This window comes from Mirounga leonina, unplaced genomic scaffold, assembly GCF_011800145.1.
Source record: "Mirounga leonina isolate KUSES-001 unplaced genomic scaffold, KU_Mleo_1.0 Mir_168, whole genome shotgun sequence".
Taxonomy (NCBI): Eukaryota; Metazoa; Chordata; class Mammalia; order Carnivora; family Phocidae; genus Mirounga; species Mirounga leonina.
This window is the reverse complement of record NW_023270426.1, coordinates 59826047-59850578: the sequence shown is the minus strand read 5'-3', so window position 1 is coordinate 59850578 and position 24532 is coordinate 59826047. Positions and strand designations below refer to the sequence as shown.

Sequence of the window (24532 nt, the reverse complement as noted above, 5' to 3'; positions counted from 1 at the left end):
CAGGTATTATGCTAAACGAAATAAGTCAGTCAGAGAAAGACAAATACCATATGATTTCACTCACATGTGGAATTTAAGAAACAAAACAGATGAACATCGGGAAGAAAAGGAAAAATAAAATAAGATAAAAACAGAGAGGGGCACAAACCATAAGAGACTCTTAACTATAGGAAACAAACTGAGGGTTACTGGAGGGGAGGTGGCTGGGGATGGGGTAATTAGGTGATGGGCATTAAGGAGAGCACTTGTTGTAATGAGCACTGGGTCCTATATACAAATGATGAATCACTAAATTCTACCCCTGAAACTAGTAATACACTATATGTTAACAAAATTGAATTTAAATTAAAAAAATTTTAAGGTAATAGTACAAAGATAATTACTAGAATAAAGATAGAAATCTCCCTCAATGCCCAAAGAAACAATAGTAAAGGCAATAGAGCACATAGTTGAAAACATGCACTGAATGTAGCATCATATACAATAAATATAATAAGAACAAGCATAGAGTCAAATTAATAAAGGACTCATCTATTAAAAAAAAGTTCAAAAATGAGCAAAAGGAAAAAAAGAGAGGCAAGCCAAGAAAAGATTTTTTTTTTTTTTAAGTAGGCTCCACACCCAGCATGGAGCCCAACATGAGGCTTGAACTCATGACCTTGAGATCAGGACCTGAACTGAGATCAAGAATCAGACCCTTGGGGCACTGGGTGGCTCAGTTGTTAAGCTTCTGCCTTCAGCTCAGGTCATGATCCCAGGGTCCTGGGATTGAGCCCCGCATCGGGCTCCCTGCTCTGCTGGAAGCCTGCTTCTCCCTCTCCCACCCCTTGCTTGTGTTGCCTCTCTTGCTGTCAAATAAATAAATAAAAAATCTTAAAAAAAAACAACAGACCCTTAACCGACTGAGCCACCTAGGTGTCCCAAGAAACAGACTCTATTTTAAAAAGATTTTTATTTATTTATTTATTTGAGACAGAGAGAATGAGAGAGAGAGAGCACATGAGAGGGGGGAGGGTCAGAGGCAGAAGCAGGCTCCCTGCCGAGCAGGGAGCCCGATGCGGGACTAGATCCAGGGACTCCAGGATCATGACCTGAGCCGAAGGCAGTCGCTTAACCAACTGAGCCACCCAGGTGCCCCCAAGAAACAGACTCTTAACTATAGAGAACAAACCGATGGTTAGCAGAGGGAAGGTGGGTAGGGCGATGGGTGAAAAAAAGCGATGGGGATTAAGGAGTGCACTTGTGATGAGTACAGGGTGTTGTATGGAAGTGTTGAATCACTATACTGTACACCTGAAATGAATATTACACTGTATGTTAACTAACTGGAATTTAAATAAAAACTTTAAAAAAGATATGGCTAGTACTCAGTTAATATAAGGACCATCTCATACTAGGTTAACGTCATTCTATTTCTTACAAGTTGTGAACTTCAAATACCTGACAAGAATTGTAACAGGACTGACAAAAGAACTTGCCATCACTTTGCTATCAAAAGATATATTCCCAGGGCACTTGGGTGGCTCAGTTGATTAAGTGTTGGTTAATCAAACTCTTGATTTTGGCTCAGGTCATGATCTCAGGGTTGTGAGATGGAGCCCTGTGTTGGGTGCTCTGCTGGGCATGGAACCTGCTTGGTATTGTGTCTCTCCCTCTGTCCCTTCCTTGTTCTCTCCCTCTCTCTAAAAAAAAAAAAAAATATATATATATATATATATATATATACACACACACACACACACACACACATATTTAAATATATTAAAATATTTTAAAATTATTTAAAATTAAAATTAAATTATTTTAAAATTAAAATAAATATATTTTAAATATATATATATTCCCATAAAAATTAGATTTTTGGTCAAAAGTCAGTTTCTTGATATTAAATATAAAAACTGTGAAAAGTATGTGTCTCTGTGTATATATAAACACACACACACATATATATATACATATACAAATTTCTCCTGCTATCCAAAAGTAGAGGATTTCTAGTAAACCTTTCATAAACTAAAATGGTATAAAGCAAAGAGGCAGTTACCATTTTATAAAAGCTAAATCCTCTTCAGATTTCTTTCAGTTAGTGCAAACAGCTACTAATGTAGGTCTTTTGTAAAAGCAACGTGGCATAAAGTAAATTTTCAGACAGCAAGGAAAACATGAATACATACATCTTTAAAAAGATTCTTGCCAAGAACTTGCAGATTGAAAGTACCCCTCATGGGGGCGAAATCGGAGGGGGAGACGAACCATGAGAGACTATGGACTCTGAGAAACAAACTGAGGGTTCTAGAGGGGAGGGGGGTGAGGGGGTGGGTTAGCCTGGTGATGGGTATTAAAGAGGGCACGTTCTGCATGGAGCACTGGGTGTTACACACAAACAATGAATCATGGAACACTACATCAAAAACTAATGATGTAATGTATGGTGATTAACATAACAATAAAAAAGACTGGAAAAAAAAAAGTACCCCTCATGTCAAAGGTGATACTTATACTCTGAATACAAACTTGTTCTTAACTACACTTAGAGCAAAATTCAATGGTGTATATATGTATAAGTGTCTGTGTGTATATACATACATATCTCCTCTTCCTCAAAAATTAGTTTATATACACCTATGCGGAGTATTCAGGGAAATGGTACACAACTCAATTTCCCAACAGAAGTGAATTCTTTCCTAAAAATTTCTTTTGGGTTGTGATTTCAAATGAGAACCTAATGATATAATAAATTAGGTTAATAATAATAATAAATTAGTATTCCATATTCAACCTCTTTAGAATAAACTTCAGAAAGGTCTAAATTCATCTAATCACTCCCACATTGAAACCAGCCCCCACTGGGAATACCTGTGATTTCCAAACATTTTCAATCAGATGAGCACTGAACAACCCCAATCACCAAAAAAATTTTTGATCATGTACTCAAAATTTGAATATTATTTATGTATAAAATACATACATCTATTCTCAGAATTAAATATATATAACTAAACATGAGCAAAAATGGAAATTTTAAAGGTTAAGTATAAAAGTGAAATAAACACTATTTTTAAATGATACCATGCTCACTATGCTTATTATCTCAAAGTAGAATATACACATAGGGTGAGGTTCTTCATCAGAGATATTTGTAGGTATCTGCCTTTCAAATAGTCTTTTTGGAAATTACCAATATTTGTTGCTGGAATTTCTGTTATAACTGATCAAAATCCTATTAATTTTTGCTCTAAGTGTAGTTAGAGTTTGTATTAGGAGTACAGGCCTTGTGTTCCTGGCTCTCAGATGCATAAAATCTGTACATGTGGTTGTTGATCACTTGATCAACTTTTTGAGTGCTATTCTGGTTAAAGCTAAAAACACAATCTGTAAATCCAGGCACACAAATATGCAATTCCTCAAATATGCTGAAAGTGAATAAACAGGTAAGGTCCCCACTGTCAACTCTTACAAGACGTGGAGTTCAGACACCTCCTTCCAGAAACCTGTTGCCACACTTGATGTATGAGCATTCTGGCATACAGAGTAACTTAGGTCAATCTATAATTTAAATATTTGTATAATTTATTTATTTTTATTTTAAATATTTATATTTTTCATTTCTTTTGTATTTTAAATAACTGTATTTCTTTTTAAAATTTAAGATAAAAACTGTCATTAAAATAATTTCTTTTCACACTCCAGTGGATCACCCTGTGTATTTTTGAAGTGCAAACCCCCCATTTCAAAAACCGCTGACATAAAAACTTCAACCTATCTAGGAAATCCCTTTACAGATTTATCCTATTTTTTCAGTATTCCCATAAATGAATCACTCATGGCAAGTGAGCTGATTGTTATGATAGAACAAGATGCACGGCAGGAAACGGAGACTACAATATTTTCTGGTTGGAAATGCAGTCTATGCAAATAGAGAGTAAGCCAACTATACTAAAAACTAGAGGGTCAGCAACTTAATAGATGGTAAGCCAGCTACACTAACAAGCAAAGATCTGAGTGAGAATAGCAAGTCAGGAACCTCAGCTAGGCAGAAATCAGAACATACAGGTCCACAGGAGCTCAGAGACCAAAAGTGAAAAAAAAAAAAAAAATCAAGCAGGCAGATGAGAACCCCAAGGCACAATGGCAAGGCTCCTGAAATGGTAACAAGGTCAAGAAGGCAGGAATCAGGAGATCCACTTTAACCAGCATAGGGGTTGGTGAAAGGACAAGGAAACAGATGTGAAGCCCAAGCAACAAAGCAGTCTAATACTGAAGCAATTTTCTGTCATGGCCAGGAAGTTTCTTGCATGTTTCCTACTGGATCCTTTCCCAGAACTTGGCTAGTGTGATCTTGTGCATAGCAGCAGGCAAACTGGAGTGTCTGGAGAAAAGGTAAAGTAAGGAAGGGTGATCAAGGAAATATTCTCCAGAGCCTGTACTTCTGCTATGATGCCCCCAAATTCCTGCAGTATTCTGCCCCCCATTTATCCTTAAAATCACACTCATATGCTACCTCCTTCCTTAATCCTTCTTTATCCATCTCAACACATCACTCTCTGAATTTTATAGCAATTATTTTTATCCTCTGAGCATTTTAACACAACTGTGTACAGCCCTGCATTTTTTTTCTCATTTCATTCGTCAGCTTCCCTGAAGAGATTCCAAAAACCCAAAGAGCTATGGATTCATGTTATATTTTGATTTTTAGTAGAATATTTCTTAAATGTTTCTGAGAACTCCCTGAATACTGTGATATCACTCTTTACCCAAACAAATGCACAGAAGGGCAAATGCATGCAATATTTATTATATAATTGTGTGAGATCAAGTAACTTATCTAAGATAATTATAATAAGATTCTGCCACTGAATTCAAGGTAAAGGTAAGCAAATAAAAATACGGCTCATGTACCAAAATACAATAGGCCTAGATTTAATCACTTGTGTGAAATATGAAGAACCAGAATAGAAAACACTGGATACTAGTCATTAAAGTGTTGATTAGTAGCCACCCATGGATGGATTACTATAGCATTCATTCATTAACTTACTGACAAAATCCATAAACACATTCAATATCCCTGCTATCAAATATTTAGCAGACAGTGGGGCAGGTACTAAATGAAGAGAGGGATACAGAAATGAAAAAGCATCATCTCAGCCTTAGAAAAACCCAGAGAATATAAAATATTTCAGGGCCACCTAGTCGAGCCCAGAAAAACTGCTCAGCCATTTGATGCTGGGTATGGAGAATGAGTAGTAATCCACCAGGCAAAGAAAGAGAAGAAGTTGCAGGTGGCAGCAGGATCTACAGCAGTAAAGACATGAGACCACTGGAATATGGGTGAGGGGTAGGGGGGAGATCGGAGAAAGAGAAGGGACAGAAGGGGAGACTGTGCATGGCTTGCTGTTGAAGCATTTGCTGTGCTAAGGAGTTTAGATGTCATCTTGGAAACACTGAGGAGCCATGGCCAATTTTTCAGTAGTAAATTAGTAGGTTTTTATCAGGTTTGGTGGAAAAAAGTAATATTTATTAATTTAGATGATTAATTGCAGACTGTTATTAAGATAATATGCAAATCCAATTTAACTGACACATAACATTCAGGCTTATTCTTTTGTTTCTCAAGTTAGTTAGTTTGTTTTTTTAAGCCAGCAGATTTTCAAACTATCTTTGAGAATAATTCAAAACACACAGACCATTAGGATGAAAGAGAAATGTCCACAGTAGCCCCGCTTAATGTATTAAATAATGACCTACCTAATAACTAATTTGCTGATTGATTGAATTTACACTATTTCCTAGTGGTATTTTCTAGATGGATCTTAGTTAAGTTTGAACAAATAAAGTCCTGGCTGGACACCATGTGGGAATCATGGACAGACCACCCAGCAATAGTCACTAGTTGAGGTCTGGCAGCTCTGCATGTGCATCTCTATACTCTCTGAGAATATGGACTACCACTTTATTGAGTTATCCATATCCCAATGGATCATTAGTCTATCAATTCCACCTTTTTTATATTAAGAAACAGAAAGCCAAAAAAGAAAACAAACCCTGATCTGCTTCCCTCTTGGTTTAGGGTACATTCTAATTTCTTCGTAAAGTATATCTGACAAATGACACATAGTCCACTCTGTGTTCCAAATAAAATAGCACTATTCCAAAATTATAGTGCAAGTTACTCAAGTACAAGAAAATACTGTTTTTATTTAAACTTGTAGAGAGCTAGTATGATTGTCTCATTTGAAAGAGATAAATATTGCTCAATATTTAAAAAAAAAACTTTGGTGTGTATTGTAAAACAAACATAAGAAATTTATCTTTATCTGAAATCATGCACGATATAATTTCATGGAAATATTTTGGGGGTGATGACTTTCAAATGGATACAGGAAGAATGTTATTAAAAAGAACAAAGATTAGGAAATACACTGTAGCACATAATCCTGCAGTGGGGAAGGGAACAGTCTCTTATGATCTAATAGGATTTTTCCATTCTTAACTTGGTTAATCTTAGACACAAAGCAAATAAATCATTCTTGGTTTCTAAAGTCCATGGTGATACTCAAAGGAAATTAATTCCTGTTGCTAAACATGGTTCATAAAAACATATTATTAAAGTCAGCTCAATGAAAATTCTAGATTTATTACCAGTAAATGGGATGTCACTTTTCCCCTAAAATAAAGGATTTTCCCATCCCTTTCCAAAGAGTTTCTAACACAAAAGTGGCTTTCCATTATTGGGAAATAGATGTCACATGTGGTAGAATGACAAAGGTATGATACTGGCATAATGGAGAGCTTGGTAAACTCAGTGTGGTTTACTGAGTTTTCAAAGGCCAGTCCTTGAAAACTGAAAGCAGAGTGCTTCCTTCAGAAAAATCCAGGTACGCCATCACTTTAAAATGTGAGGAGAAAAGAGCCTGATTACTAGTCAAAGTGTGATTAAAATTCTTACCAAACAAGCCACTAGCTACTACAGTGGAACTGAAATGTTCTCATCACTTAAAAAATATTTATTTAGGAACGAGTTGTATCCCTCTAAGTGTTCAAAATCAAAGACAGGCACTTACATGAATGCACATATATTAAAACATGGATTAAACATGCAGGGCAAATACATAATGGAAAATGAGGCATTAGTATTTCTCAGTTAAAAGGTAGAGCACTGTAGCCAGGATGCAACATATGTACCTGGATTGAGGACAGAACAGCTATGGAAACTCTTGCTCCCAACTGAATAAACTATGTGGAAAGAGTGTGGTCTTTGGTCAATCAGAAGAGTTTGATGAAAGATCAAGGATTTCAAAATCTGTTAGAAAGTTCACAAAACAGGTATAATCTGTAAGTTTCCAGAGGTGGGTGGTTAGAGAAGAGATGAGAAGCAAGGAATGGAGTAGGGCTCAAAGTTCTGGAAGGAAGAAATGACTTGGATAACTGGTGTGTTGAAGGGAAGGGATCAGTAAAGACTGAGTGACTCAAACCAGGGGTCTGCCTAGACTCCTCTTTTTCTCTCACAGGAAACATCCAGCCCAGCAGCAAATCCTGTTGGCTTTACCTTCAAGATATAACACAAACCTGAAACCTCTTCTCCCCACTACTAATCCCCTAGTTTAAGCCATCCCTATCTTTCCCCTGGACGCTTGCAAAGACATCTTCACTGTTCTCTTTGTTTTCACTGTTCCCCACCATCTACTTTTCACCGCAGCCCATCCTCCACCCAGCAGCCAAAACTTTAAAATGACTTCTTATCACACTTAGAATGAAACAAAAACTGTTTATCATAAGCAATTGGACATTACATTATCAGGCCCCTACTTCTCCCCCCATCCCCTCCGTTCCCCCATCTGGCTAAACCGAATTTCCTGCTGGTTTTCAAAACAAAATCCCAGTCACCTGCTAGTTCATGCAACACTGAAATTGGGCTATGTACAGACACTGTTTACTCTTCTGTCCTCTCTTAGGGGAATTTGCTCTTAAAATTGAATTACAGAAATGTATATTTGGGAATAAAAACAGCAGTGATTTAGTCAATTACAGACAAACAAAGGAGTCTAATACATTGATTTACCTGATTATAAACAAACAAAGGAGTCTAATACAGGCATTTTCAAATTCATCTTTAAGATAAGAACAATAAGCGTTTGCTACAGAAAGACAAACAGAAATGGCTTATTGCTGTAAGTGAATATACTCCTTCTGAAGTAGGAGATATGTTCACCAATACTGTACTCATGGGAATGAACAGAAGAGAAATGGTAAAAAAAAAAAAAAAAAAAGAGAGAGAGAGAAATAGGGTTGCGGGTGCCAAAATGTGCCAAATATACCTAATGGAGCTGGGAAAAGTGGAGGAGAGAGGGCTCTAGCCTGAGGTGTAAGGTGTGAACAACAGAAACACAAGAGTCTGCAGGTATCTATCAGCACAAATGACTGTCACATACACCACCCTCAGGGTTTGTGGCTAAGTAAGAAAGTTGGATTCCTAGCATCCTTGCATCCTTTCCCAATATGTGTATCACAGAGTGTGTTTTCCCACAGAAACCATGCTATGACATAGTGAGGCTTCCTGAATAGACCACAGAATTCTATCTAATCCATGATATTGCTGGGATAATGCATATTTTTAATAAGGAAGATACTGACATCAACTAAACACTAATTAAATACCAAAGTGTTGAGCTCTATACTTTATCTCATTGAAAAATTTATTTTATATCCTTATACATTTATTTGTATATCACAGCCATACTACGGATTAAATTATCTCTTGGGAGAAAGCAAAAGACTCTAAATCCTAATTTAAAAAATTATTTGCATCCTAAACCCCTGAGTATGGTCAAACTGCTAAAATGCACAGCACCCGCAAATCAGAAGTTGAGAATTATGTAAGTAGTCTGAGCAAAAGTCAAATGGGTTCACACTCCTTCCCAAGGGGAGAGCTCTTTGGTACAAAGGTTTGAAGGCAATGGAGGTGTGGCTAGAAATATCACACCACGTGAGAAAGGCAGCTGGATTTCTCAACTTTGGTCTAGATGAATACTTGACTATATTCACTTACTTCCTTTGGCCTGAAGCTGGCCAGAATCTGAAAAATATACCTTCCTAAATGGGTAAAGTCAGAACTAAGATGAATCTAACTGCCTTGAAATGTTCCACATTTATGAATACTCACAAATTAACCTGTTAAAAGTACTTAAAACTGTGCCTTTGTCCTATTTAAACCACTATGAAATCAACTGACAACCATGTTTTCTACTTGGGCCCAGTGGTCAAAAAAAATCCTTAACCAGGAACCAGTAAAGTCCCCAATTTGGAGAAAGCCTAACACCCTAGTCACAAAGTGACTAGACTTTGCAAACCTGAAATAATTACATCTCCCAAGGAAAAATGTAGCAAAATCTTTAAGAATGGGGGAAGCTTGCTGAGGGAGAAATTAACTCCTGCACATCCTAATAAAATTCTATAGTGGGAAATCCTTGAAAGCAAATTTCCCAAAACTTAACAGAAACTTATTCTGGGTGGTGGTAATACGAGACTGTTATTTTATTCTTTGTAATTTTTTCGGTATGTTTTAATTTTCCAAAAGAAAATGTTGCTATGTAAGAATCTATGCCTTATTCTCTTCGGTTCCAACCATTCTTCTCCTTTTAGGACAAAGGTCACAAATGCAAATGCCTATAAGGCCCAACAGCTAATATAAGTGAGGGAGGCCTGCAGGACAGGAATTACGTCAAACCAACAAGCACATACCCGTGTCGAGAGTCAGCTGTTCCTTGGAGCCAGCTCATAGCTACTGCAAGTAGTGATGCTGTCAGATTTAAAGTTTTTTTGAACTAAAAATCTGGATTTCTGCTGAAATTTCCTGATTTTAAAATCTTGGTAAATGATTTAAATTAAAAAAAAAAATTCAGTTGAAGGGCCAAACAAAAGGGATTTTCAAAGGTGATTTTGCCCATAAAGTTCAAGGTATGCAGTGGTCTGTTTTGTATACAAACCCATATTCACATTAATGTCTGAGAAGCTTGGTTTTAGATTAAAGAAAAGAATGGCAGTAGTCTGTGTGCAGGAGTCTGGGCATCCAAGCAAAGCCTTTCAGAGAACTATTAAATACTCATCTAAATGGACACATCCCTATTTAAGAGCAGATAAAGTATTACTTTCTGCTAGTAAAATTTATTCCATTCTATTTATCATTAACTCTCCACCCCCATGTTAATAGATTAAACAAGATTAGTGGAGTGATGACATCTAAAACAGGGGCTAGGTGATATAACTTTACTCAAATAAAGTTTGAAAAAAAAAAACTCAAATAAATAAAAGAAGTATGTGTGTTTTTCTTATATTGTCTATCCAACATGAAATTTGTGGTGAGAAAAAGTGCAAGGAATCGTCAGTCAAAGGGAAACCAGAGGGATCAATAGGCACAAAGCCATACTCTCTTCCTTTTTTTTTTTTAAGTAGGCTCCATACCCAGCGTGGACCCCAACGTGGGGCTCGAACTTACGACCCTGAGATCAAGACCTAAGCTGAGATCAAGACCTGAGCTAAAATCAAGAGTCGGACGCTTAACCAGTTGAGCCACCCAGGCGCCTCAGCCATACTTTCTTTTAAAGAACTGATGGCATCACCCCAGGTAGACAGACAGGTTGGTGAGATCCATTAGATGATGGGCAAGGTTAGCTTGCCCAAACTCCAGCAGGCTAAGATGCAAGAAGCTCATTCTTGAGACCAGACTGCTCAGTGAGGTAGATAAGATTGGGGAAGTGGCAGGGGGAGGGGAAGGAATGGACAGTGAAAGTCTGGACGGTGCAGGAGGTGGGCACACCATGCCTGGAGAAACCTAAAAGTACAGTCAAAGAAAGGAGAAAAACCAAAAGTATCTGCAGTGTAAAAATTAGGGTACAAAGAAAGAGAATGAAATGAGGCAGAGAGAAGAAAGCCAAATTCTTATGTTAGAGAGGTGCTGAGGTCATAGCCAGCAGAGAACAGGGCCCAAAGTCAGACCCTGGGAAAAAGGCAAGAACGTAGGCTTTTGGTATGGGAAGAGGCAGACTAATAACAGGTTTCCAGATGCAGCTTGGTTTTCTCAACTTTGTTGCTTTTGGCCATGTAGGGGAGGTTTACCTATTGAGGGCCAGATAGAATAGAGAACATAGCCTCAGATAGGTATGGAGAGTGATCTATTCCTTAAGTAAACTCCAGGCCAGAAAACAGCATCTCAAAGGTCTTGGGATTGACCTTGGACAGAGCAGCGTATCTTCAACTGAAGGTGAAAAATACTGTGATTCATCTGCCATTAAGTTTGCTATCTGATATATTTCTGCTAAAACCCAGCATCCAGGAAGTTCAACTGTTTCGTTTACTTTGCAAACAGGGTACAATCAGGAAACTATTTAAAGAAAGAGTTAAAAAAAGTTTTGCAGAAGCTAAACACTTTTTTTTTTCTATGTCATGTGTGACCCTTGAACTTTATGTTTACATAAAAAAGACAGGCAGCGGCTTAACCCTAACTAATTTCCAAGAATCTGTGATACCATCCCCAGTTCCTTTGGTTCAGTTACTTTTAACCAGTTACCAGCATTTAAACTTATTCAAGCATGCTAAAAATCAGACACAATGAAAATGCTAACCTACATGAAGTTGTGAAACTTTTGATTTGGAGGAAAGTGTTTCAGCAAATCCCAAATCCCAGCGATGACATCTGCTGTGAAGGTGAGAATACAGTAATGACTCAACACTGACTAAGGGAATTAAACTGTGGAATCTGCTGGCTTATCAGGCTTTAAAAAAAAATTTCTATGACCAACTTGAAAGTAGGAGGTAAATTAAAATATGTTAAGCACATAAGGCAATGAAATGACCACTGAGGACCCAACAAAAGTGAATCGCTGAGATCCTCCACTTGCTGGCCCAAGCACAGTGATTAAAGTCATTGGAGGCTCTTAAGTTCTGGTTCTAGACAGAACCTGTTATCCATTCTCTTTGCCTGCAAAGGATCTTCAGCATCAAATAGTCACACCTGACAGAAGGAAATCAACTTGAAATTCACATTAATGCTTTGAAGTGTTTTCAGGGATTAAGGCATATAAATGTACCTACGTGACAATGGAACTGGACGCACTTGGAAAAGTAATGCTGCACCCACTTACACAAGAGCATTTCTTAGGGTACTTGCCAAGCAATTGTGTTCACCTGAAATTCTCTCTCTTACTTTTAAGATCCTACTGGGGCCTGGAAGGAACTGGACAAAGGCAAAGGCAATCAACTCCAGGAAAGTCAGATTCAGATCAGCAGGGGCTGGGTAGACAGGGCATGCCACCCTCTGACCTCATCCATCACTACTGTTACAGGCTTTAGTAAGTCACACCAAGTCCCCAAAGCTGTGCTTCCCTCTCCTATGGTGTTAAGCTACATGAGCACCCCATCCCATCTATACATTCTCTAAAGGAAAGGCAAGTTGGAAAAAGTTTCTTACCCTCTCACTAAGCAAACACAAGCCAAAGGAAGCCTCAGAGACAAAATAATAGCCCTCAAAGAAGGAATATCTGTGTGTTCAGATGAATAAAGCCAGTAAATGGAGAGGCATATAAGTTCTCATCATCTGGGATCCCCTAAAAAAGGAAAATAAATGTATTTCTCTCCTCGCCCCACTTCTTTTTCTTTTCCTGATTGCTAACCGCACATAGGTAAAAAGTTATTTTCGAGGTAATTCAGTCCTGATATAATATTAAGATACTAGAATGCAAAATGTCCAAGTTACCTTTTGGGGGTACAAAAAAGGGAAAACCTGGCTGTTAAGGAGAGTTAATAATATATCGAGTGCTGATGTTTTGTGAGGCACTGTGCTAAGCCTGCAGTACTTCATGGACACCTCATATAATGAATTTAATTCTAAAGTATAGTGAATTATATACACATATATGTACATCCACACTTTACTATTCCAAACACTTAACAGTATATTATGCACATTTAATAGCTGATCAAACAGGCACAAAATTAACAAATAACAAGTAAGGGTATAAGATCCAGATCTCCTGAATTCCGTATCAACACTGACAGTGAATCATATTTGTATGCTGTCTTTCCTTCTATAGGTTAATTTTCATTTGTCCGAACTAAATTAATTTACAAAATTAAATTTCAATTTATATTATAAATGTTTATATTTATACAAAATATATATTAAATGTGCTAAAACTTTCTGCTGGCTCAGTGGCATTCTGGATTCAATACTATAGCTCTAAGGTAAGACATTTTCCTTTCTAAAACACGTGTACAAACAACAAAACAGGAGGGAGTCTTAATGAGAAGTAGCTATTTTGGAAGCAAATACATATAAAAGAAAACATTCTGTAAAGGCAAGACTCAAATTTCATAATTTGTCCAAACTTGAGGTTTGTGCTTCCTGGGCCTTCATAGTCTACACCCTGTGTTGGTCAGCTTGCCAACAAGATTATACCATAAGGGACACTTCATCTAGCCCTGGCAGTCCCCTCCTTGAGTATTTAACACTGTTTTGTGCTGGTGTGGTAACAAGAAGTTCATGACAAGGTTTATATTTTAGTTTTTTTCTTGAGAAATCACAGTGCTTATTTTTTCACTCACATGGGATATTTATTTTACTATGTTAGTTTCACTTCTAATACATATATATTGAAACCATAAAGATAAAAACACAGCAGTCAAGAACCAAATACATTGAGTGGTTGTCACTTGTCTCAATTCTGAAGAATGAGCCCCAATGCTTAGACACTGAGTAGCAGCAAGTAATTCACTGTAACATCAGATTTATTTGTTTTTAAATTTGATCACTTTGGGTGAAATTTATAAGTCCAAGAAACATAAAGAGATAAATTTCTTTCCTTAGACTTTGAAATATCTCAGAAAGAAATGTCAGATCTACTGCATTTAAACTAATTTATGATAGTTTAAAAAAGTATATAGTCCTTGGGGCACCTGGGTGGCTCAGTTGGTTAAGTGTCTGCCTTCGGCTCAGGTCATGATCCTGGGGGTCCTGGGAGAGTGGGGAGCCTGCTTCTCACTCTCCCTCTGTCCTCCCCCCACTCATGTGCGTGTTCTCTCTCTCACTCTCTCTCTCATCTCTCTCAAAAACAAACAAAATCTTAAAAAAAAAAAGTATATAGTCCAACAATTTACATTTTCAACCACAGTAAATCCACTTAGTTTGACTGATAGTCAACCATATCAGAAGCTGGGGTTCAAGGACTTATCTGCGCCCCTATTAGCACATCTCATTCTAGTGAAGGGCACAAATCTATAGACAAAACAACTTCCAATTCAACTATTTGCACAAAATTAATAGATAAATGCAGTATTCAATTAAAGCAAAGTGTGGATACTATCCTCTCGATGTGCTACTCCTAACTGCTTGCTTACATATGTCTTACATGATCTTGGCTGTAAGCTCCATGTTACTTATACATTTCCCAAACAGGAGACATCATCAGCCAATCAAGTTATTTCAAAATTAAGTAGCGAAAATAATGACATTCGCATCAGCTAGTCCTTTAACTTGAAATTTACTCTGTTACGAAGAGGCAGATGGTCTATGCATTTTACTAAACTGAGAAAAAAGAAAATAAATTTTAAATTTTAAAGACATGCTATGCCAAGGCCCTGCCCACCTCTTGGCCCCATTTTCTAAGACTTCCTGTCTTGTGCACTAAGTGATAGCTATCCTGTCCTTTCTGTTGCTCAAGCATGTCAAGCTTGTTCTAGCCTCTGGGCCTTCCTTCGCTCTTGCTATTTTCTCTGCCTCAAATGTTCCTGCCTCAATTTTTGCATTTCCTCTCAGTTCACATGTCATCTCCACAGTGATGCCTTCTCTGACAGCATATCACTCCAACTGATTTTGACCAAAACACTCACCACTACCTGAAGTGTGTTTATTTACCCCTTTATGTCAGTCTCAGATGTTAAGGTATTTATGCCCAGAGTAGAAGCCCTGCCCCTTTTTGTTCACCACTGTGAACATGGTTGCTCGGCCTTTATTAGAAATTCAATAAATATTGATTAATGTAATGAATGGTTAAAATTAATCTAATGAAAGCACTCTGATTAAAGGACCAAATTTAGGAAACAAGACCTTGCCTCTTAATACCGATATTCCTAATTTAATGAAAATTTATCTTGAAGAAATTCAAGGTAAATAATAAATTAGGTTCCACATTCATTCTTGGGACTAGATACCCATGCAATGCCCATGCCTGCGTGCTATGCCGGTTACACTCAGGGAGCCCGATGGAATCTGAGAAGCCAACGCGCCCTGCACCGTCAGTGACTGATGCACTCTTAACAAAGTCATGAAATATTGGGGAAATAAAGAGTTATCTTGGAAACAGAACAGTCAAAGCTTATTAGTCTACTCAGTTTTGTCAGCCAGCCAACATACAGTGCTCCCCACTACCCTCAGTAAGTCTTCAACTCACTAAGCAAAGCAAGCTAGTTTCACCTACTCACTTTATATCCTGGGGTGTTTGGGGTGCAGTTAAAATTACATCAACTTGTGCAGGTATTCCTGATGTTTTATAAAGTGATCAGCAAGAGCAGATGGGGCAGGCAGGAGTATGAAAAGAATAATGAAATTGAATACAGATCTGGGAGTCTGAAAGAGGTCTGAGAACGATGAGAACCTTTGCCAAACCTTAAGCTTTAGAACGTATTGCTTCTTCCTTGAGAACAGCATGTGCTACAGGGTGGGGCAAAGTGATTTTACTGCCAGATTTTTGATGCTGTGCTCAATTTAGTTTTCATTGTTTGTACTGGGGGCTTATTTTGGTATTCCTGGTAATATAGGAGAATATCTATTAATATTTTGAGTCTTTATTAGAGTTTAAGTATAAGCTATAATTTAGCTTTAGATAATCTTTTAAAAGTATGCTGAATTTCTAAGTGGGATTTATTTTTACATTCAGATCCTTCTCTTTATGTCTCCCCATACCAGTTTTCAAAGCAACACTGGTGAAGAATTTTAAAAATGTATCTACACCTAAAATACTGGAAATGCATTGAAAAGTGTGAATAATACAATCACAATCTTCATATGAACAACTTTTTGTTACAGTAGAACTTGTGAAAAATAAATACTGAATTAGTGAATCTTTCTTAATTTAATGCTTATTCTTTCTTTCTTTTTTTTTTTTAGAGACCACATGCATGCGCACGAGCAATGCGGAGGGGCAGAGGGAGAGAGAGAATCTTAAGCAGACTCCATGCCCAGTGCTGAGCCCAACTGGGGCTCGATCCCTGAGACCATGTTCTGAGTCGAAATCAAGGGTTGGATGCCTAACCAACTGAGCCACCCAGGCACCCCTTATTATTAATTCTTGAGAATAAAACTATATATAATGGATTCAGATTCTTTTATAACATGCTGAAAATTTAACTGATACAGATGGTTCTCTTTGGTTCTGAAACTCTCATAAATACTTACATACTAAAAAAAACACAGAGGGATGATATCTACTAGATTTAACAAAAAGTTCTTAAAATATAGAGAATATTTATTTATTTATCACAGATTTTATTTTTAAGTAATCTTTATCCCCAACATGGAGCTCAAACCCACCACCCCAAGATCAAGAGTCACATGCTTTACCGGCTGAGCCAGCCAGGCACCCCAACACAGAGGACATTTAAAAGAAATGCAGTATTGTTACTTTCAAACGCTGGTAATGAAGTGTTAACGTTAAATACGTGCTTTTAAAATTATTATTATTATTATTTTTTATGATTTTATTTATTTATTTGTGAGAGAGACAATGAGAGACAGAGAGCATGAGAGGGAGGAGGGTCAGAGGGAGAAGCAGACTCCCCGCCGAGCAGGGAGCCCGATGCGGGACTCAATCCTGGGACGCCAGGATCATGACCTGAGCTGAAGGCAGTCGCTTAACCAACTGAGCCACCCAGGTGCCCCTAAAATTATTATTTTAATATAATTATATTAATTTATATAAATTGTAAGACTGTTATGTAATCAGCCCGTAAATTATAGGCAAACAGATATGGCTAATATGGGTTTATGGGCTGACTACATGAGTCTTAAAACTTGTTGAACAGTTTGATTTTAAATAGCCTAAACATATTGTGGTACCTAGCCTTCAAGAAGGCCTCAATGACATCCAGCTCCTACAGTGAATCAAGTGTGTAGTCCCCTCCCATAGTGAACCAGGGGTGTTCTGGGTGACCAGTAGAATATGGGAGAAGAGATGGTATATGACTTCCAACATAATTCAGCTTTCATTTTGGTCATGCTCATTCTCCCTCTTGTAACATTCTCTCTGTAGGAAGCCCAACATTATGTTGAACAATCCTATAAAATGTCCAGAATATGAGGGTCTGATGCCTTCTAACTGCAGGAGTAGGCAGTGAGGAATTTGGCCTTTGGCCAATGGGCAGATGAGTAAGCCATCTTGGGAAGGGAATTTCTGGTGAAGTCAAGCATTTGGATAACTGCAGCCCTCACCAATAGTGTGACTGCAACATCATGAAACAGCCTCGGCCAAAATCACCCAACAAAGCTACTCCTGGATTTCTGACCTTCAGAATTAAATGTCTGTCATTTAAACTGCTAAGTTTTGGTATAATTTGTTATGTAGCAATAGGTAACTAATATACACACTATTGCAACTTATCTGCCTTCTCATCCACCTTGGCCAAAAGCCAAAATCAACTGGATAAGTTTTGATTGAAGATTATAGTTAGAAATAAGCTGTATTTTAGACATTTCTTAAGGAATGAATGAGTATGTAAAAATTATTTATAAAAGTATCTAATACTTATATATCCTGGTTTGGAATTTACCTGTGCAGTATTTTTTTCTTTAAAGATTATATTTATTTATTTATTTGAGAGAGAGAGAGAGCACAAGCAGGGGGAGCAGCAGAGGGAGAGGGAGAAGCAGGCTCCCTGTTGAGCACAATGCGGGGCTCAATCCCAGGACCCTTAGATCATGACCTGAGCCGAAGGCAGACGCTTAACCAACTGAGCCACCCAGGTGCCCCTTACCTGTGCAGTATTAATGAATAGTGTTAACACACAAAAAAATATATGTAAAAGTCTAGAAAATACAAACTCATATTTTGTGACAGGAAATAGATCAGTGGTTGGCTGGAAATGAAAGAGTGGGGTGAAGAATTACCAAGAGGTCAGAGGAAATTTTGGGGGGTGATGGGTATGTCACAATCTTGACTGTATTCACAGTCTTAACTGTATTGATGATTTTATAGGTATATACATATATATACGTCAAAACTTAACAAATTGTACACTTTAAATGTGTATACTTCATTTTTCAAAAATGTTCAATATAGCTGTTTTTCCTTTTTTTAATTTTTAAAATTTTTGTAAAGATTTAGTTATTTATTTAAGACAGTGGTGGGGGAGGGGCAGAGGGAGAATATCTTCAAGCAAATGCCCCATTGAGTGAGGACCCATGAGATCATGACTTGAGCTGAACCCAAGAGTTAGACACTTAACATATTGAGCCACCCAGGTGCCCTAATACAGCTGTTTTTAAATACCTGCCCACTATATCCACAATTTACCTAATTTTCAAATTTCCAGGTCTGAAAGTTATTAGACTTTGTTACTTTGGGATCTAGAAAATTAAGAGATTGGTAGTTTTATTATATATTATTCTATCCTTATATCACTGAAGCATTTTATAAGCTATTATAATCTGTGTTGGAAAATCTGATTCAGAGTACTAGTATAATCAAATCAAAACATCTTCTTAAAATAAGAGAAATTCATTATGGGAAACATGTTGAAAAATATGAAGACAGGTGATTTCATGTTCACATGTAGTCTTATAGTATTGAGAATAGTGGGAACTTCAAAGCACAGGAATTGAACAAATCTATAATGATTTTTTAAGGCCACAAAAGATTACCTGATACTTTCCTCAAAAGTTCATTTAGAGTTCTAGTCAACACTGTCCAGGAAAATTGACCCTTTAGCCTTTAAATCCTAATGGGTAAAATTTAAGTTGCATTTTTTGCTCTGAACACATAACTTTTCAACATAGATTAAAAAAACTATCAAGGTGATGTAATCATATATGTCACTTACCCATGTTAAAATCAAAGTTTCCACATTAATTAAATTAAGTAATTATTACAAAGATAGCACTGCATGCCAAATTAAAAATATATATACATAGATAAACAATGATAGCAGATGGGTTTATGTCATTTGCCTCCTTACATTGACAATAACATCACATTTAACCTATTTTAATGATATCTAAAATAGAAATCATTCTGGGGCCCCCGGGTGGCTCAGTCAGTTGAGCATCTGCCTTCAGCTTAGGTCATAATTCCGGGGTCCTGGGATAGGCCCAGCGTTGGGCTCTCTGCTCAGTGGGGAGCCTGCTTCTCCTTCTGCCTCTGCCTGCCGCTCTGCCTACTTGTGCTCTATCTCTCTGTCAAATAAATAAAATCTTAAAAAAAAGAAAAACAACAGAAATTATTCTAAGATTAAGAAAAATGGTACTTTCATACAATATCTAAGTAAAATTTTATGGACATCATTAATTTTGGTAACATATTCAGTAAAACATTTAAAATACAATATTCTGTAGGGTATTTTATTATTTTATCATGCCACAATCATCCTCTATTGTCAGGAAGCTGGAGAATTTTCTCTCCAAATATACTTTCCATATATTTTTAAAAATATTTTTTATTAAATATTTTTATTTATTTACTTGATAGAGAGAGAGAGAGAGAGAGCACAAGCAGGAGGAGGGCCAGAGGGAGAGGGAGAAGCAGGCTTCCCGCAGAGCAGGGAGCCTGACGTGGGGCTCAATCCCTGGATCCAGGGATCATGACCTGAGCCAAAGGCAGACTCTTAACAGGCTGAGCCACCCAGGTACCCCTATTTTCTATATTTTTAAAATAAATGAAATGCTATCATTATATTAATTCTATTTACACTTTTAAGATTAAAATGTTACTGAAAGTATTTGGTTTTCTTTTAGTAACACATACATACTAATTTAATTTTATTAATCAATGATATTTAAAATATTGTTATCACTTTTTAATTGCTGAATTCCAAACATGATTCCCTGGCTTGATAATGAAACCCAAATTGATTTTTTTAAATTATGAAATATTGAAAACATTATGAAAATGAGAAGAATATAAAATATCACCAGCTCCTCATCACCCAGATATAATAACATTTTTCAAATTTTCTTCAAATTTTTGGTGCTTAAACAAATAAAATATTACAGGTCAGAGCATCTCCTGTGCCGCCCAGGGGAGCGAGCTCTGGGCATCTCGCGGTGTGGCCACTCCTCAGGGCCAAGAGTAGGGAAGCCGAGTTAGAGAAACCCCCAGACCTGAGCGCAGCCTCTTCCCACCACCCGAACCACTATAACCCTCTTCAACAAGGGCCTTTATTACAGTCTCTTAGCGGAGATCAAGAACAAGATCGCTTCCACGTATGATCATCAGGCAGGGGAAGATCTTCGAAATTAGACAGAAGAGGTGACAAGCATTCACACTGGCATCAACTTTCTGCTGGGCTTCAAAGATGGCATCATCTTCTGCGAGCTCATAAACTACAGCCAGGGCTCAGGGAAGGTTAATGAGTTCTTGTTAAACTGGCCTCAGTTGGAGAATATTGGCAACTTTATTAATGCTACTCAGGCTTATGAAGCCATAGGACATATTTGAAGCAAATAGGACAAATTTGAAGCAAATGACCTTTTTGAGAATGGAAACACGACCCAGGTTCAGACTACACAGTTGGCTCTGGCAGATCTGGCTAAAACAAAAGGATTCCATACGACATTAGGGTTACGTATGCCAGAAAACAAACAAGAACGTTTTGAAGAAGGAAAATTAAAAGCTGGCCAACGTGTAAATGGTTTGCAACAAATGCGCCAGCCAGGCAGGTAGGACAGTATGGGACCCGGAGGCAGCTTTATGATCCCCAAATGCAAACTGACAAACCTTTAGAGCAGACCACAATTAGTCTGCATCTGGGCACCAACAAAGGAGCCAGCCAGGCGGGGATGTTAGCACCAGGTTCCAGAAGAGATATCTATGATCAGAAGCTGACCTTACAACCAGCAGACAATTCAACAATTTCTCTACAGATGGGAACCAACAAAGTTGCTTCCCAGAAAGGAATGAGTGTGTTTGGGCTTTGGGGGGCAAGTATATGATCCCAAATACTGCGCCGCTCCCACAGAACCTGTCATTCACAATGGAAGCCAAGGAAAAGGAGCAAATGGGTCTGAAATTAGTGATAGTGATTATCAGGCAGAACACCCAGATGAATATCATGGAAAGTACCAAGATGACTACCCGAGAGATTATCAATAGGGCGACCAAGGCACTGATTATTAGACTGACACAGAGGAGCTCAGTATTTAGCCCATTGTTTTTATTCAGTGAGAACCAAGCCAGCCTTGAGTAACTTTTATCTTGTCTTCCTAAAACACTATTATGCTTTTTGTACCTAAAGGAAATACTGCCTTTCATACATTCCCTTTTCCTTTTTCTGCCTCTTCCCTAAACAGTTGCCTTTTAGTGCTGTAAGAGTTCAATCCTACAGCAGAAGCAATAACTCGCATATGAAGTAAAAAGGAATACTATGGAAGGGGAGTACTCTTGTACAGCCAATTCTCTTATTAAAGACCTATGCATTTTTACAATCTACTTAATAAACTGAGATTTTCAAACAGTAGGAAGCTTTTTTTTTTTTTTTTTACAGTTTAGTATCTTGTTTCTATGTGGAGGACTAAACTCATAGCTAAATGTGGTCTTTGGCTAACTAAATTTAAGATGCAGCATTTTAGAAATTTACATATCAATGTCTTTACATTATTGTTCACTAATGTTTAAATAAAATCTGGATCAGTGTGAAAAAAAATAAAGAAATAAAATGTTACAGATGCAGCTAAGTCCTATTCTTCTGCCCCTTCCTCCTAGAGGTAAAAAGTGAGTTTCCTTATATTTTAATTTCATATGCTTGAATACAGTATTATATATTTTGTTTTAAGCAAAGAATATTAATGGCAATGCCCAGAAAGGCCAATTAGAAAAGATTTTCAACTTTACTCTTTATCAGGGAATGCAAATTAAAATAACAGAGAGCTACTCTGTCACCTGTCAGACTGAAAAAAATTAGAAGTCTGACAACAGACTTGAAGTAGAAGGTAAAAAGGAACTTATGCACCACAGGTATAAGTTGGTACAATATTTTTAAAGAAATATTTAACAATTTTTTAGTAAAACTGAAGAAAGATATTCCATTGCTATGGCCCAGAAATTACCCTTCTAGGTATCTACCAGAGAGAAAGTGTCACACTTAAACACTTCAGGAGGCATGTAGAAGGACTGTGTTAATACATGTAATAGCTAACGCTTGCACCATGCTTCCTATGCGTCAGGCACTGTTGCAAGTCCTTCCTGTGCTTTTACCCTATTATGCTCATAACATACCTACCCTATAGAAAATATACCGCATTTTACAGATGAGTAAACTGAGGCACAGCAGTTCATAACTTGCCAAGTCGCATAACTCGGTGGACCCACAAACACATGCAATCTAGTTCTGAGTCTTTTAACCACTACACTGGAGGGGTCACAGAAGTACTGTATGGAAGAACAAAAGAGTGGAAATCATCCAAGAGTCCACCAAGAAAGGAAGGAACAAACAGGCAACAGTACATTCAAGCAGAGCAGAACAACACAGCCAGTAAGATGCATAAGCCAGACCGCACACAGGAGCTTGCATACATTTCAAAAACCTAACATAGGGAGAACAGGCAAGGTGCAAGATGATTTGTACTGTATGATACCTAAAGCTATCTTTATGATTTATTTCAAATAGCTATGATGTAATGTATGGTGATTAACATAACATAATAAAAAAATAGCTAAAATAGCTAAAGCAATCTTAGGATCTATTAATGAAATTAAAGAATCAAGAGCAAAAAAAAAAAAAAATGGGAGACACTTCTTTCCCCTTGGGGTTAAGAATCTTGAATAATGTGTCAGTTCCAGGAATCACAAGATTGATCAACTAGACTGGATTTTAAAGTAAGCAGCCAGAATGATGAAGGATTTTGCCGCAGTTTGGAGTATGCATACAAAGTCTCTCAAATGAGGGAATAAGGCTGCTTATGTGCAAGAAAGGACAATATTCTCCATCATCCCCCTCTTTCCTCACAGACTTCCCATCAAGTGTGTGGGTACGCACTTATGATAGGACTTATCTTTTTGACTTAGGGCAATTCTCTTCATACAAAAACATTAATAAATACTACAACAACTCTGCTTAACTTTATATACATTAGATAGGGTTTTCTCAAATACACAGAAGGATGTTAGATCCCAACTTGTGCACAAAAAATAGTCACAGAAAATTACATAATAGTAAAAAAATATGGCTACTTTTACACAAACAGAAAAGGTTAACAAATGACAAAAAAAATACATTTTAATTCTTTTTATATTGTAAAGTCTTAGAAAATAGGTCTACCAAGGAATTTCCCCCTCCTACTGAAATAGACTATCAACAAAAAAGTACTCTTAGGAGGAGATATACTTACTTGGGAGGAGATTTCAGCACTGAAAGCAATGATCTGTACAAGGTCATAGAATTAAGCTCTTTTTCCTCACTACCCACATGAGCCTCCTCTGCATAATAAACAATGGAGGCCTGTAAAGAGCCCACAATGTTGACGTCAGTTCATCTAGACCATCAGCCTCCACAGAGCAAGATTACTTTTTTTTTTTTGCAAGATTACACTTTATAGAAAAGCAGTCAATCTAAAACAAAGATCTCTGCTAAGAAAAGACCATTCTAATAAAGACAAATCTTTGAAAGATAAAGAAGTTAACATGAGTGCTGACACGCATGGCTAAAATGTTAATTTTCATGGAAACTTAATGGACATATAAGTGGGGGTATATTAAATGTTAATTACTCTTAATCTTAGCTGTTGAAAAAAATGCTTTAGGTTTGGGTGTGGCAACTCCTTTTGAAAAACTTGCTGGCACTCCAGTGTAGACCTTGCTATGATTTCTTTCCAACATTGGACACACCTTGTTCAAAAGACAAATGACTCATAAGAGGCCACAATCCAAAATGTGATATTCAGCATTTAACTTGCTAATGATACCCCAGAAGTAGCCACAGCTCCTGCTGTGAGAAAAATAGCAGACAGGGGATTAAAAATGATGGCTTCTCTATTTCACTAGAATCAGTTGTGCAAGAATAGTAAAAATACAGTTTAAAGAGTGTCAGATAAGGTAATGAGGAGAAAGGCCACAGGCGGGTTGTGAAAGTGTGCCAACGTCAATACATGTTACTCAATGTTTGCACCACTTAACAAAAATAAGCCAAGCATAGAAGGTGAAAATGGTTAGATGAGAAAGGAGAAAACACACCTGAAACGAGTGTAACATTGTGTGCCAACTACACTTCAATTAGAAAGAAAGACAGACAGAAAGAAAGAAAGAAAGAAAGAAAGAAAGAAAGAAAGAAAGAAAGA

General features: G+C 37.3%; 1 protein-coding gene and 1 pseudogene across 1 annotated transcript in view; one reads left to right on the top strand and one right to left on the bottom strand.

Moving 5' to 3' along the window:
* The window catches only part of LOC118017080, a 34273-nt pseudogene extending 12556 nt beyond the window's left edge, over positions 1 to 21717 (top strand).
* The window catches only part of ADGRV1 (adhesion G protein-coupled receptor V1), a 556689-nt gene that overhangs the window by 217835 nt on the left and 314322 nt on the right, over positions 1 to 24532 (bottom strand). The gene's annotated exons all lie outside the window — the stretch shown is intronic.